Genomic DNA, 14,243 nt, shown 5'->3' on the forward strand with positions numbered 1-14,243 from the left:
CTTTTTTACACCTCATTCACTTTGTGTGAAGGAATTAAACTGGTCTGTTTTGCCATCTTGACTGAGGATAGTTTGCCAATGCTTTGTGGAGAGGCAGCTGAGGGCTTGCAGCCAGATTTTCAAAGGTACCAGATGCTGAAAGATAGAGAAACCTAAAAGATTTTGAACACTTTTTTGCCCAGTTCCCATGAAATGATCTGAATTAATGCAGGGTAGGTGTTACCTATTTCATGCCTATTTGAGTTGTATCTTAAGGAGGTTTGGAAATCAGTGCTGGGATGGTGCTTTTCTGGCTTACATTCAAGAAAAGAAAATAGAAAAGAAAGATTAAGTTGAGAATGTAATTGGTTCTATTTTCTGTAAGAAAGAAAACACCAATAAGAGCAATAATGAATACACAAATCCTTTGTTAATATCAATCTTCCATATGAATAATTGCCCAGAGGATGGTGTGTTGCAGTGAATGGAAGAGCCTGCTGTGTCTGCCAGTGTTTCTGGATATGCCTCAATCTTTCTTCATAAAATTAAAATGAAATATTTGACAAGCTATGCTATTAGTTTTGTAAAGCTTGTTTTCTTGAAGTGCAGGCTGGAAGTGCTTTTGTTTTTGTATGTGCTTTCCTGCCCTTTATTTTTTTCTTCTGTCCTGAAGAGTGCTGTCACTAATTGTGAATTGGCAGTCAATGTATACGTCTTAATACATTTTAAAAATAAATTTGTACATATTTTAACACATTTAAGACATGCACACACGCACATCCAAATACCACATGGGCAAGCAAGAAGACATCAGGTACTTTTGCAGCATTTGTGCTACTCGTGAGGCTGGGAAGTAGTATGGGTTTGAACATAACTCATCCCTATGCTTGCTCTAATAGGTGACCCTTCAGTGATTGACCTGGACTCTGACTGGAAGGCTCCCACAGAGGAGTGGGGAAACTGGACTGGAGATGAGGAGCATCAGGCGAGGGATGAGAAGAAGGTGAGGCAGTGCTGTTGATGGCCTGGGAGAACTGGGGTCAGTCTCATCCATGCTGGGGTCTCCAGCCCAGCCCTGAAGCCAGGTTCCTTTGGTTGTAGGGGCTTTCTCATGCCGGGAGGAAGTGCTTGGCATGGTCCCTGCCTGACCTGTCTGAGATAGCTGGAGCTGGGAACACACAGGAAGCGTGAGATGGGCTGGGGAAAGCTGTCTGGTTCTGGGAGTTCATCATCCCCTCGGTATTGCTGTCCTAAGCAGAAAACCCTGGGTGTTTGCACCCTACTGCTGCTGATCTTCTCAAATACCCAGGCCTTAAAAGAGGTGTGAAGTCCAGAGCTGACACAGCTTTCATAGCATCTCCGGCAGCCAGGACATATTTATTTAAGTTTGCTGATAAGAGGGTTTGGTGACAGTGATACAGTCGTACCTTGGGTGGAGATGTAGAAGCAGAAGCAGAAGTCTTGCTGTTTAAATGCTTTCTAGAAGTCCAGGGAAGTGTTCGCTTCGGGCAGCAGTGGGAAGAGCATGCTGAGCTTTTTGCAAGGAGATATGTTAAACTGAGGTGTGCACCCTATCCAGATAGACAGCCCTGCTTGTTCACTGTCAGCACACACTCCTGGAGGTAATGAATTTCCCTGAAAAAAACAAAATTAGCTGCTCCCAGGACCCCTCTTACAAAATCTCTGATGCTTTCAGGATTTGCCAAAAGGCAAAGCAGGCATTCGTTTCTGCCTTTCTGGACCCGAAAGTAAAACACAACAGAAGAAGAAGAAAATGGAAGTGATGGAAGCAAGGGGTGGAGCTGGACTGGGGCATGTGAGTATTTTGTATTCCAAGAGTAGTGTTTGGTTTTCCATGAGCAGAGAGAGATTAAGGGATTCTTCTCTGTTAGGATGACCTAAGGGAGACTTTTCTTCCTCTCTGTCTTCTGGTTTTCTCTTCTCTTTTCTCCCTGTCTTCCCATAAAAAGAAGGTACAAGCACAGTGAACAGCGGAGTTTTGCAACATGGTATTCCATAACATTTTCAAAACACTTTGATTTTGCAGTACAGAATGTTGGAATGCATCCACCTAAACATTTTTTCATCCATGATTAAAACCAGATGCACTCCAAATTTAGTGTACAATTGGCCTGTGTTTCATCTGTAGCTGAATGTCACACAGAGATATCAACAGTATTGAAAAGGTGGTTCCCAAAAGTCAGTGAAGATAAAACAAGGCCACTGTTATACTACTAAAAAGCTTATTGAGAGAAGAATGTCTCAGAGTGCAACAGAGAAAGGATGTGGAGACGTCAGTTCATTTGGGATGGGAAGTGCAAAGGAAGAGAGTGTTGACTGGCTTTTGGACCAGTCCTTGCCTGTGACTGGTTCTCAGTGAAATGAGAAATTGTGGGAGGCAATGCCCAAAATGTCCAAATTGTATTTCATTCACTTGTCATAGAATATGTTTGTCTGGACATGTACAGCTGCTTTTTTTCTTTTCTTTTTTTTTTAAATAATTTGTCTTCCCTCACACCCACTGTGGTCTCTCATGATCCTTGAGACGATTTTGCTCCCAAATCTCCTGCTGCTCCCATTTTAAGGGAAAGGTTTTAACTACCTCACTGACCACAATCCACAAATCATTAGGATATCCTATCAGTTCCCAGGGTGCTGCCATATCACTCTCTCTCTTGCACATGCAATTAGTTGGTTTTGCTTTGTGTGTAACCTCATGAATAATCTCAACAGTGCTGTTCAGACTGCTCAGGACAGCACTGCTTCTTCTGACACGTTTATGATGGGCCAGAAGAAGCTCGTGTTACATGTCAGCCCCAAATTCTAGTGTCTGGTGCCCCAAATGCTGCTGTGCAAGCTCAGCCTTCAGATGGATATAAAAAATGAAATTACTTATGAAGCCAGATCCACAAAGTTTCTGATTACACTCCTTGTGCTACCTCTAGTGTTTTTGTGGACTGTAATCATCTAGTAGTCATTGGGCACATCTTACTCTTCAGTGTCACTACACAATGACAGTACTTTCATCTCAGCATTTCTTGCTGCTCTTCTGTTCACTGGGGAAAGCAAGGTGAAAAATAACACTGAAAGACAATTTCAACACTTTAATCCCCTCTAAAACAAATAAATAAGAGGTAAGTAGATGACATGGCAAACTATTCTAACAATGTAAAAATTAATTTGTCCTGCAGTTTCTTTAAATGCCCCACAACGATGACATTTTCTCTCATATTTTGTACTAGCATATGCTTTGTTTAACTCATATGCTTAGTGAAGCATATTGTTTCAATTAAGCCCCAGCAAGGTTTGCAAACAAGAATGGAAGAAGGCCTCAGGGACTTAAGAGCTACAAAACATAGCAGCAATGCAGTCGGTGCTTCCTTCGAAAAATCCTTGGACATTGTTAATAGTTCAGCCAATAATGGTAAGTGATTGTTTTTGCACATCTGATGAAGTTTCAGAATCATGTGTAATCTAAAGAGTATTCACAAATGCATTTTTAAGTGAATATGTGAAATGCTTCTCCTTTAGCTGTACATTTTAATTCTTTGAGAGGCTTTGTATTACTCGGAGGCTTTTCTGTGACAAATACCTGTTCCTCTTCCTCTCAGAGTTACTGAGCAGAAAAAATAGCTACTATTGCATTTAGTGACAGTAATTTTTGCACAGCTCTTTTCAACATGAAAGAGAAGCAAATATGAGTGAGTCAGAGCCCACTAAAAACAGTGAGTTCTCCCTATGACTTTGAATTACCCTTGAAAGTAGGTAGCCCTTGTAAAACACATCTAAGAACCCTTAAATCCTCTTCATCAGGCAAAAAGCCAACAGTTCTCAGGGATGCAATTACACGTGGAAGGTTTGTGCAGTGTCCCTGTTTGTATGGCAGGTGTACCTGGCAAAAAGGAGAGGAGGAAGAGGAAGAAACTGAAGAAAGAGACTTGAGGGAGCTGTGCAGCTGCCAGAGTGCCAACACGATGGGGCAGACATGCCAATGAGCTGCAAGGATTCTGCTTTCTGCCATGCCACTGAGCCCCAGGCAAGGATAGGCTCCAGGAGACCTCCCAGCAAGAGGAAGAGAAGAGGAACAGTGAGCCAGAGAGTGTGAGTGTGTGAGAGACCAGAGAGAGGGAGCAGGCTGTGCACAGGAGGTGGTTTTGAAACAGAGTGGCTGTTCATTGCAAGCTGCTGCCCTTGATCAAAAGCTGTTGAATGGGGTTTGACTGTTTGCATTAAGTCCTTTCAGTTTTTTGCTGTAGCGTCGTTCGTCAACTTGTAGTGTTCTATGCCATTGTAGAAATAGTCGGGCTGTACCTGACTGATTGTACCTTGGTCCCATGGAGGATCCACCAGCCAGTCTGGTCTCCTCTGGCATTTTTGCAGAGGTGCTCATCGACAGGCTAGCAATGTACAGAAGAAAGCACTGTTCAGGAACAAAGGGAGAATAACACGGATCGTTCTCCAGCCTCCTAACTCTTTTAAATCCTTGGTAGCTGCTATTGTCAGACTTTTGCCTCTTACCTTGCCATATATATACTTTTTACCCCACATCAGACTAGTTTGCTCCTCAAGGAACATTTTTAAAGCAGGTTTTTAACTCGTTTGGAAATATGGTCTAAACCCATTTTTCTCCCTGGATTTCATGGTGGGCTAAAGTTTAAAGTCTGTATGTCCAAAGCATGTTGCATTTGTACTTATATTAGACTGAGGTAACTTTTAAAAATAATTTTTCTTAATCTGATGTTTGGAAGTTTTTTATCATTTTGTCATGTGAATATTCTAATACAAACTAAATTTGTGAATGAAGTTTTTAAGTCAGTTTAGTATTTATTGAAGGGTGTGCATTTCTCCTTGGCAGAAGGTTCATAGTAAGGAGGAGAGTATGTGTTACAATAGAATACTGTGGTTTATGAACAGTGCTGAAGTGACACCGCTAAAAGCAGAAGCCCTTTATCCCCAGAGGAGCTGCAGCTTTGGTGGTAGCTGGGGAAGGGGGAGGTTTCAGACAGTCCTGAGACTGTGCCTGACCCATCCCAGAAGCACTGCCTCAAAGGATGAGAAAGTGTTTCTCAAATCTCCATCTGCATTTGATTCTGTGCCTTTGGAGATGGTGGGGGATGGCTACTGATGCATGTTAATGTGTGCACATTTGTAGGTTTTGGGCTGATGTGAAACTCTTTTCTCTAGGACAGTGAATAACCAGGGATGTCTGTGGCTTTACACTCCCAGAGCTGCACTCCTCTTTGCATTATGGAGCCAGAGGAGAGCTCTGTGCTTCTGCCGTTGCATCCCTGACCCTGATCTCAGCTTGTCTAAGCTTTACCTGCAGCTCAGCACTTTTCCCTGATGGCCTTCATCTGTTACATAGTTGTCAAATTAGCTGTACCCTTCAGAGAAGCAATTAACTGCAGCAATGTATTTGTGTTTAGAGTTTAGCTACTGTATGTTGAAGGGCAGTTTTCTTGTGCAGTGATTTTTGGGGTAGTTAGCTGTACTGTGTGTTCTGAAATTTAGAACAGTAGGGTTGTCTCAGACAGTCAGGGGAGGGGTAATCTTAACTGATGCCACTTAGCAGCCCACTGTCTAAGATCTGCACATCTTGGTGTTTGTGTCTCAGTGTGGGCAAAATATTGGCAGTTTATGAATGAACTGAACATACCAAAGAGCTTTTATCAGGAAAGTAACTGCTTTGGAATAGATGAATAACAAGAAAATACATGGCCTTGCTGGGGGAAACAGGTACAGCAAGTTCAAGGACTTAGAAGATGTGCTAATGAGCATGTGGGTAATGAACAAAGTTCTGCTATCTCTGAAGCCAGTGGAAAACATTAATTGTCCTCATTGGGGTCAGGATGTTGTCCATGGCCTTTGCTTAGCATTGAAGGTAACCTCTGTCATCCAAAAGAAAAAAAAAAAAAAGACATAAAGAGAAGCTCACAAGATCACAAGATTGGTAGGCTACAGATTTCTTCTGCTTTTATTTCTCTGTATCTGCTTGTAAACTTTTTTGATGTCTTTGTAATTATGCTTTATTTAAACATTTTTCAGTATTTTAAATGTCACTGCTTTTATAATAAAAAATTAAAACTTTTGCCCAAAGCCCAACACTCATGAGCTGTTTTATTTAATTTGTATGTGTGTGAGTAAGAGCATGTGTTTTTGATAGAACCATTCAATTTCCAAGCCTTTTCAAGGTACTATAATTTTTTTAAAGAAATTCCCTTCATCTGAACTCTTCTATGTTCAGGAAATCCTTGTGACATTCTTTTGTTGTTGGGATGAAAGAACAATCCAGACTTATAACACTGACAAGCTGACTGAGGTGCTCATGACAAGGAGCAGCAAATTATATTACTGTTTTTCTGTCAATTCTTCAGTACCCCTCTGCCTGACTTCTGTGGTGTCTGAGGCCTGCATTTTCCTTGTGGCTTCACTGTTTCACCTCTGGGAAGTCATCACAGTAATACAAATGGGCTCAACAGTTTACAGCAGCACATTATTTAATACCATACTCTAATGTAGGCCAAAAAAAAATACACTTCTAAAACTAAATATTCTTGATCATAGGCTTATCTAAATAATTGAAAAGCACCTTTCAGGGCAAATTGGGGTGGCACTGTACAACATGCTTGTGTGATTCATCTGTTTTGTCAGCAGTTAGGAAAGGGTATGTTGGCTGCTGCTTGTTTGATAATGCTGTGGCAGTGCCTGGAGCCTTCCTGTACCACGTCCCCCAGCAGTGCTGCTGCACAGGCTCCCAGGGATGTAGAAGTGTTACTCAGGGAGAGAACTGAATCTACAAAAACAACCAAACCAAAACACAAAGCCCAAAGCAACTCTGTCAACTTCCATTCTTTCACTTCCCAATTGTCAGAGGCTGAAAAATCATCACACAGCTTAATAGATGATCTCTGCAGATGCTTTGAAAATCAGACCTTTGAGTGCCTTAAGAAACTCCCCTTTATCACCACATGTTCAGGTTATTGCCTGGTTTCTGTGCTTCTAGGACAGAGGTTATGCAGATCATCAGCCTGCTCTGCTGCTCCTGACTCCAGGAGGGTTAAATGGGTGTGCTGGATCCATGCATTCCCCCAGACTCTGATCTTTGCCAGCTGGAGACTATTGTAAATCCTCAGACAGAAGATTCAGCATCCCCCTGTCAGGAAAATTAGGCCACAAACACCAGAGGTTTATGTCCAAAAAGGAGACAAGAGGAGTCCTTTTACTGTATTTGAATAAAGGGAGAGGCCATGGGGCATTCCCCTGGGATCTCTCAAATTTTTTGGAGGAGGCAGCCTCCCTTTTTATCCTAATTTCCCGGCTGCATTTCCCTCTCTCTTTCCCCATTGGCTGAAGTACTTGAGAGGTACAGACTTCCTAGAACACCTGATACCTAAGATTCCCCTCTAATGTATAACCCTCCCTTTTACTTTTTAATTCTTATGGAATTTATGTTTTTTTCCTGTTGCTTCTTTCATCTTTCAATATCCAATTTCATTTATTAGCAAACCTACAGTTTGTTTGTAAAGGCAAGTATCTTTTTCCATTCATCAATAAGTGGAATCCTTCCCATTATTTTTTTTATCTCTCAGTGCTAGTTTTCTCTACCAGCAGACCCACAGCTTGTTTGTAAAGACAAAACCGTCACTCCTCTTTCCTCCAACATGCTGAAGCTTTGCTTGAGCTATAACTGTCCCTTAGAAGAGTAAATCGAGAGTAGTTGTCTCTGATCATTCAATAACCCAGTGTAGTCTAATTACCAGTTCATGGGCCAGGTCCAGCTGGCACTGCTAGCCTTTTCCCTAAGCAATTTATTAGCTGCTTGAGAGGCACTTGCCTTAGGAACAGCCAAAAGCTCTCAACATGCCTGCAAATGGCCTAGCGGCTGGAAATCAAGCCTCTGGTGCAGCCACAGTGTGGGAGGCGGGATGAAGTGTGGCTGGCAAACATCTATGATCTGGTTAGGGGCAAGCAGCAGCTGTAAATGATGAAATGCACGGCTTTAAGTTTCTACTTTCTCTTAAACTCAGTCTGCTCTATTTTTTAATGATACTTTTTCTTGTGGACAGCCTCTTGAAGGTGGAAGAATGGCTCTATCACTGATAAAAGGGCCATATCCATACATGATGAATCCATAGCATCACAGGCATTAAGATGTGGCCGATTATGTTAGTGACAAACTCCTGACCTATAAAGTTGTGTTTACTTGCAGGCAGACAGCAGGATGCAGATGCAGAGGCTGAAACTTTGCTGCACACTCAAACTATGGTGTAACACCTCCAGGGTTAAGACGGGCAGCCATAGAGAGGAATTTGGACTGCTGTTCCATAATTATCAATAACTGATCACTGTAATTGTCTATAATTATCAAGGTCCCAATGTGCAGAGGCACAGCCAACATGTGCACAAGCTGACTAGCAGGTAGACATGCAAATTGCCTTGCAGGAAATAATTTCTTTACTGTACTTACAACATGGGCATATTCTGTAACATTAAGTATTTTCTAAGGGTAGATGAATGCTGTGAGAGAGGGTTTTCAAGTCATGGGCCACAAAAATCAGATATAGGAAACCCTGCCCTTCTTTGATGGTACTGAACCAGACCCAAAGATCTTTTCAAGGTAAAATGAACTTTCCAGTATGTGCCATCCCTGACAATCAGCCCTGCAGGTGTTCCTGCAAATGGAAGGTCCTCTGGTACTGACTGAACAGACAATGCATAGATCTCGGAAATAACTCCCTGGGGGAGTCTTCTGGGGAAAAGGCCACTGTAAGAGTAATTGACCCCTGTGTCATCCCACCAAGGAAATATCAGAAATTTGGCAAATATTATTTTTCTATCAAACTCTGATTTCTCTTTGTACACAGTTTTCTTTTGGTGGTGGTTCTGTGCAGTGCACGTTACAGGGACTCATGATTATTGAGCTCTTCTGGCAGCAGCAGCAGCCACCTGCGACAGTGCTCCTCCTGGAAAGTTGCTGGCATCCCGATCTGCAAACCCAGTCAAGGAGCCAGCGTGTAAAGAAATAACAACTACTAGAAGGTGACTCCCTGCTTCCCTGAGAAGGTCTTCAGGCTAGTCCTGTTCACCCTGCCAAGATTCATGGAGGGGCAAGTCTGGGCTGAGGGCTGGAAGGGGGAGGCTGCCAGTGAGTACAGGAGATTTTCCATTTCCAGTGCTCCCTGTTGTTCAAGCAAAAGCACTGAGATATCTGAAACTGCAAGGACCATTTTAGATCATGGTATTTTTAGACATTTTCATAGCTCCTCAGCTGTGTGGAGGCTGCTATAAATGAACCACAGCTCTTTTAATTTAGCAGACTTTGATTGTCTAAATGAATACAATAATTTTTATTCAGTGTTTAAGATTTAGAAAATCTGAGCATACAGTGAGTAACCCAGAAACAATCCTGGGCTTAGAGAAATTTTACATCATGCTGTCATATTTTAGCTTATTTTCTAACCCTGACTTTCTGACCCATCTGTTACGAGTTTAAAAGGTTTGGAACTGAGTTAAACTGACTCATACTGGTAAAAGATAATTCATATTGTTGACAGCAATCAACTAGAACAAATAGTACAGAAGTTTGGAACATTACATTAGGAATCCCAAAATGAAGTTGATTAATTCAGCAAACAAGAATAAAATTCAGTAAACACAAAACTCATTGTGATACATTCTTATTACCTTCTAAACCTTTTTACAAGAAGCCACTGATCCTCCAAATTAGATTGTTTTCCTGCAAGATTCATCTTGGAGAAAAGGGATGGTAAAATTTGTTAATGCTGACTTCAGTGCTGGATACCTATGACTTTGCTGTATGAGTCACCGACAGGAAAGTTTCCCCCTGAGTAATTTATATGAGCGTTTTTTTCCCCCCTCATTGATATGTTAATGATTTGCTTTTACTCCAGTACATCCTTATCTTTTTTAAGGAAGCAAAAAAGACAATCCATGCTTTCAACCTGGGTATTTTTCATACATTCTGCACCAGTTCTGTGGATTTTTCTAAATTCTGTTAAGGAGATACAGTCTTATATAGTGCAGTTTCTATGTAACAATATTACTTTCTCTGTGATGTTAAAAAATTTTGGTTTTTTAATCTAAAAATGTTTGCTCAGCATGGAAAATAACTGAGTCTGAGGAGCTAACTAGCCTATTTTTTTTAAGCTTTAGAATGCAGAGTAGCAGGAACATACATAAAGTCACCAGAAAAAGAAAATTAAAACAGGAGTAGCTTGTTCCTGCCCTCATACTCAAGTGCCTTCCACTAAGGATGGAGGAGCTCCAACATGTCCTGCACTGTAACTTTTATTTCCTGGCAAAGAAGCCAATGGACAAGATGTTCCTAGAACTTTGATTGACCTGTAGTAGTGTTGGTCAGATCAATTCATCTTCATTTTTCAACCGCCATCAAGACAATGTTTTCACTATGAAGTGATGTGAACTCTGCCCGAGGTTACATGTGATTATCAGTTCAGGGTCTGTAGGTTTCCCTTCATACAACACAGCAGATGCTGAAACAGAACAGAACCTTATTCTTCAAAATATTGCCGTCCTGGCAATAGTTCAGTGTGTGGTTACAGCATTAAAGCACCATCTTCTAACCAAGGACAGACTGAAGAACAGCACTAAAGGGAAAAACTATGATATTACAAAAAATAGCAGAAAACAGGGCTGCATTGTTTTGACATCTTGAAAGTGTAAGACTTGAAGAAGTTGAAGCCTGGTCTCTCATTTACCTGATCCTAGCTGTTTTGCTGTCACCTTATTAAAATATGATTACCAAAACTAATTTGTGTTTGGTAAAATGTTGCCAGGCTCTCTCAAGACAGAAGTGCAAATCTCCTGTCTAGACACGGGTTTTGAAAACCCTGACTAGTTTGGCTAATGGGGAACACCTCGATATCAAACCCTCCCTACCTGCTGAGAGGGAAGGAGTTAAAATGTCATGCTGGTAAAGGAATCCAAATCATTCTTTTGCAGCTGCTTCTGACTTGCAGATCTTGCTTCCTACTCTTACTGTTGTAGATGCTTGGGTCCTGCATGCCATGGTCTTTTAGCTATTTGTGAGGAAGTTTTATCACTAGTACTCGCTGATTCTCTGAGACTTTGCTCCACCTGTCATGACTGTAAGCTGAGCCCAGAGTTTTTAATATATTTAGCCTCACAAATCCTCTCTGAACTAACAAAAAGGAGAGAATTAAGGCTCAGCGAGAAGGAAGTGTCTTGCGTGAGGTCATCTGAGCTTCATGAGCACGGAAGAACTGCAATCCTTCACAGAGGGCAGGACTAAAATCATTAACCTATTACCTCTTCCCTTAAGTACAAGAAACAATGCAACCAAAATCTTCCTTTTCCTTGTTTTTTGGTGTGTTTTTTTTTTTTTTTTTTTTTGAAGGGAGGAAAAAGTAGAGAGGTTTTTTAATGCAAATTCAATAGTTCCACATCAGCCTATCCTGCTGTGGAAAGATTCTTTGTGATGTTAAATGAGATTCACATAATTTTTCCCAGTATCTTTGTTGTTTGCAGAGTATAACAAGCAGCGAAGCTCAAGGGAATCACATCAATTTTTATTCTGAGTCTGGCTGACAAAGATATGAACACTTAATTAAGATTTCTTTCATCTCATTAAAATAGCTCTGAAAATCTGAGCCTGATGAGAGCTTGATCTTGGCGAAACCAAAGTGTCCAACTGCAAGATCTTAGCTGGAACACTTGCCCCCACAGATCATTTGAACTGGGAGTGGGACTGAGAGGTTTCCAAGTGGACGTCCGAACTTAGAGGGAGGGGCTCCTGCTTTCATTTCTGATTCATTCTAATCCTGTGAATTCCTGTTTCACACAGGGAAAGACCAACAGGAAAGAGAATCTCTCAGCTCCGCCGAACAATGTAATCAATTCAGGCATGCATGCAGCAGGAATAGCTGGCTTAGGCTTCTCAAAGAGCCATCTGTGAGAAAACCGATCTTTTAAACGACTGATTACAACAAAATGCACTTTCTTTTTATTTTTTTTTTACATGGACACGAGTATATTGATTAAAATTAGTCTCTTCTTGCTACATTAAATCAGAGTGTTGATAAATAGGCATCTGTGCACGGGGTTGAGACCATTAGGAGCACTAAAGAAACAAACAATAGTTTATAATAGGACCATTACAGCCGTCTTAGCAGCACTTACAACATGTTTATTCAAAAATGAAATATGCACTAAGGAAGAAAAATACCAACTATGGAACCCTGGGGATTTAAAATAAAAAGGTCATTATTAAAGCTCTTAAGTAAATAATTTCAAACAACTCCAATAACAGCTCACATTAAAAAGAGACTAAGCAGTTAAAACAATCAAATGTGTTAATTGTACAATCTGGAATGTATCAAAAGGACAAGCACTGTCACCCTCATTACCTTCTCATTGTTCAAAGTGAAAAAACTCAATATTAATACTGACATACATCTTGGTGTATATATGCACAGCAAATATTTATGGTTGTGTCTCAGAATGTGCACTGCCAAGTAGGAAATACTTGCAGCTGCAAGCAGAAGGTCAAAATAAACTGTGCATTTCTGCATCAAGAGCTCAGGTCTCCAGAAACCATTGGGTCAGGGGAAGTTTACAGGTCCTGCTTCATGCGGGAACAGGAGACTGTGTGTCTAAGTGGTGGTGAAATTTATCACATACACAAATGAAGACGGCACTTGGATTTACATGTATTATTTCTAAGGAACATATTAAAAAGTGCAGCACCCACAGGTCTCAGTGGAACTAATGAAGCATTTCCATTATCCACTCACCAACAGGGGCTTGAGTAGGGCTTGGAGTCACCAACAAAGTAAAGCACTTCTGTGGACTAAATTTCACCTCTTCTGTTTTCCCTCTGATGGCATATCCTCTTAGCATGTAACACAATCTTAATATTATTCTTTAATCCAAGGAATTAACTCAAAAGAACAGCAAAACAGTTCATGTGAACTAAACCTTCTGCAGCACTGGGTGAATTTCAGCAAAAGCCAGGCGATGTTGGCAGTACCTTAAAGCAGACCTCTTCAGGTTCTGCCCAGGTATCATGGTTTAGGAATGGTACCCCCCAGTTCAGGACCCTCACTGAGACTTTCCAAAACCACACACTGCTCTCTCTCACTCTCTCTTCCCCTTAGGTTTCCTGTTGTGTTGAGATGGAGAATTGGAGGCACAAAAATATAATGGAAGCATCAACGAGATAAGAAACCTGTCCCCACTCCCAATACACAGTACCAATCGACTCCCTCCTCCATGTCTTCTCCATGGGAAGAAATCCCTTTTTTCCCCAGTTCCTGGCAATGACCAGTGATGTGAGGTGGGATAGAATAACCTCCACCTCTGAGCCGTGCTCCTTTCTGACACCTGCAAAAATTAACACTGCCCCAGCTGGAATCGGGACATCAGAGTTACATTACTTACTCATTACTATTCTGGAATTAAGGGCTGTCCATAATCACAAAATCAATTAGGTTGCAAAAGACCTGTGAGATTACCGAGTCCAAACCATGACCTAACACCATGTCAATCAGACTACAGCACTAAGTACCACGTCCGGTCTTTCTTTAAAGACCTCCAGGGATAGTGACTTCTGTTCCATTGTCTAATCACCCTTTCAATGAAGAAATTCCTCTTGCCGTACAGACTAAACCTCCCTGACCACCTCCATGAGGCCAAGTCCTTTCATGCTGTTGTTACCAGTTTCCTGGGAGAAGAGGCCAACTCCCCCCTGGTGACAACCTCCCTTCAAGAATTGTAGAGAGCGATAAGGTTCTCCCTGAGCTTCCTGTTCTCCAGGCAAAACACCCTCAGCCGCTCCTCATCAGACTTCTGCTCCCGACGCTTCACCAGCTCTGTTGTCCTTCACTGGACATTCTCTAGAACTTCCATGTCCCTCCTGAACTGAGGGGCCCAGAACTGGCCGCAGAGCTCGAGCCACCTCTGACCCGCGCTAAGCACACGGGAACGCCTCTAGACAACACAGCTTTCCCCATGTTTTCGGCTACCAAGTTCCGGCGCTTCAAATCCCCGGCGAGCTGCTCCCCGGCCGCCAGGCGGGCAGGGCAGGACCTTTCCTCGCCAGACCCGCCTGAGGGCCAGCGGCAGAGGCGGGCAAAGCCCAACATGGCGGAAAGAGCACCGCCCCCACCTCAGGTGCGGCCCCCGCCGCCGCAGGTGAACGCGGGCGCGTCAGACCCAGAGCTGCTGTGATTGGTTCGTGACGCTGTCAATCACCTGTCCCCGCG

At 42.1% G+C, this 14,243-nt stretch overlaps 2 long non-coding RNA genes across 2 annotated transcripts; one reads left to right on the top strand and one right to left on the bottom strand.

Annotated features, from left to right (window-relative positions):
- Nucleotides 1-1,683: 1,683 nt before the first annotated feature.
- On the top strand, nt 1,684-6,064 carry LOC134041601 (uncharacterized). Its single transcript, XR_009933030.1, has 3 exons — nt 1,684-1,795; nt 3,274-3,403; nt 3,866-6,064. It is a non-coding gene; the product is annotated as an uncharacterized LOC134041601 (long non-coding RNA).
- Nucleotides 6,065-11,528: 5,464 nt separating this feature from the next.
- On the bottom strand, nt 11,529-14,058 carry LOC134041602 (uncharacterized). Its single transcript, XR_009933031.1, has 2 exons — nt 12,774-14,058; nt 11,529-11,811 (listed from the first exon to the last, which is right to left on the bottom strand). It is a non-coding gene; the product is annotated as an uncharacterized LOC134041602 (long non-coding RNA).
- Between the last annotated feature and the right edge of the window lie 185 nt (nt 14,059-14,243).

Source organism: Cinclus cinclus, chromosome 3 (assembly GCF_963662255.1).
Source record: "Cinclus cinclus chromosome 3, bCinCin1.1, whole genome shotgun sequence".
Classification (NCBI taxonomy): Eukaryota; Metazoa; Chordata; class Aves; order Passeriformes; family Cinclidae; genus Cinclus; species Cinclus cinclus.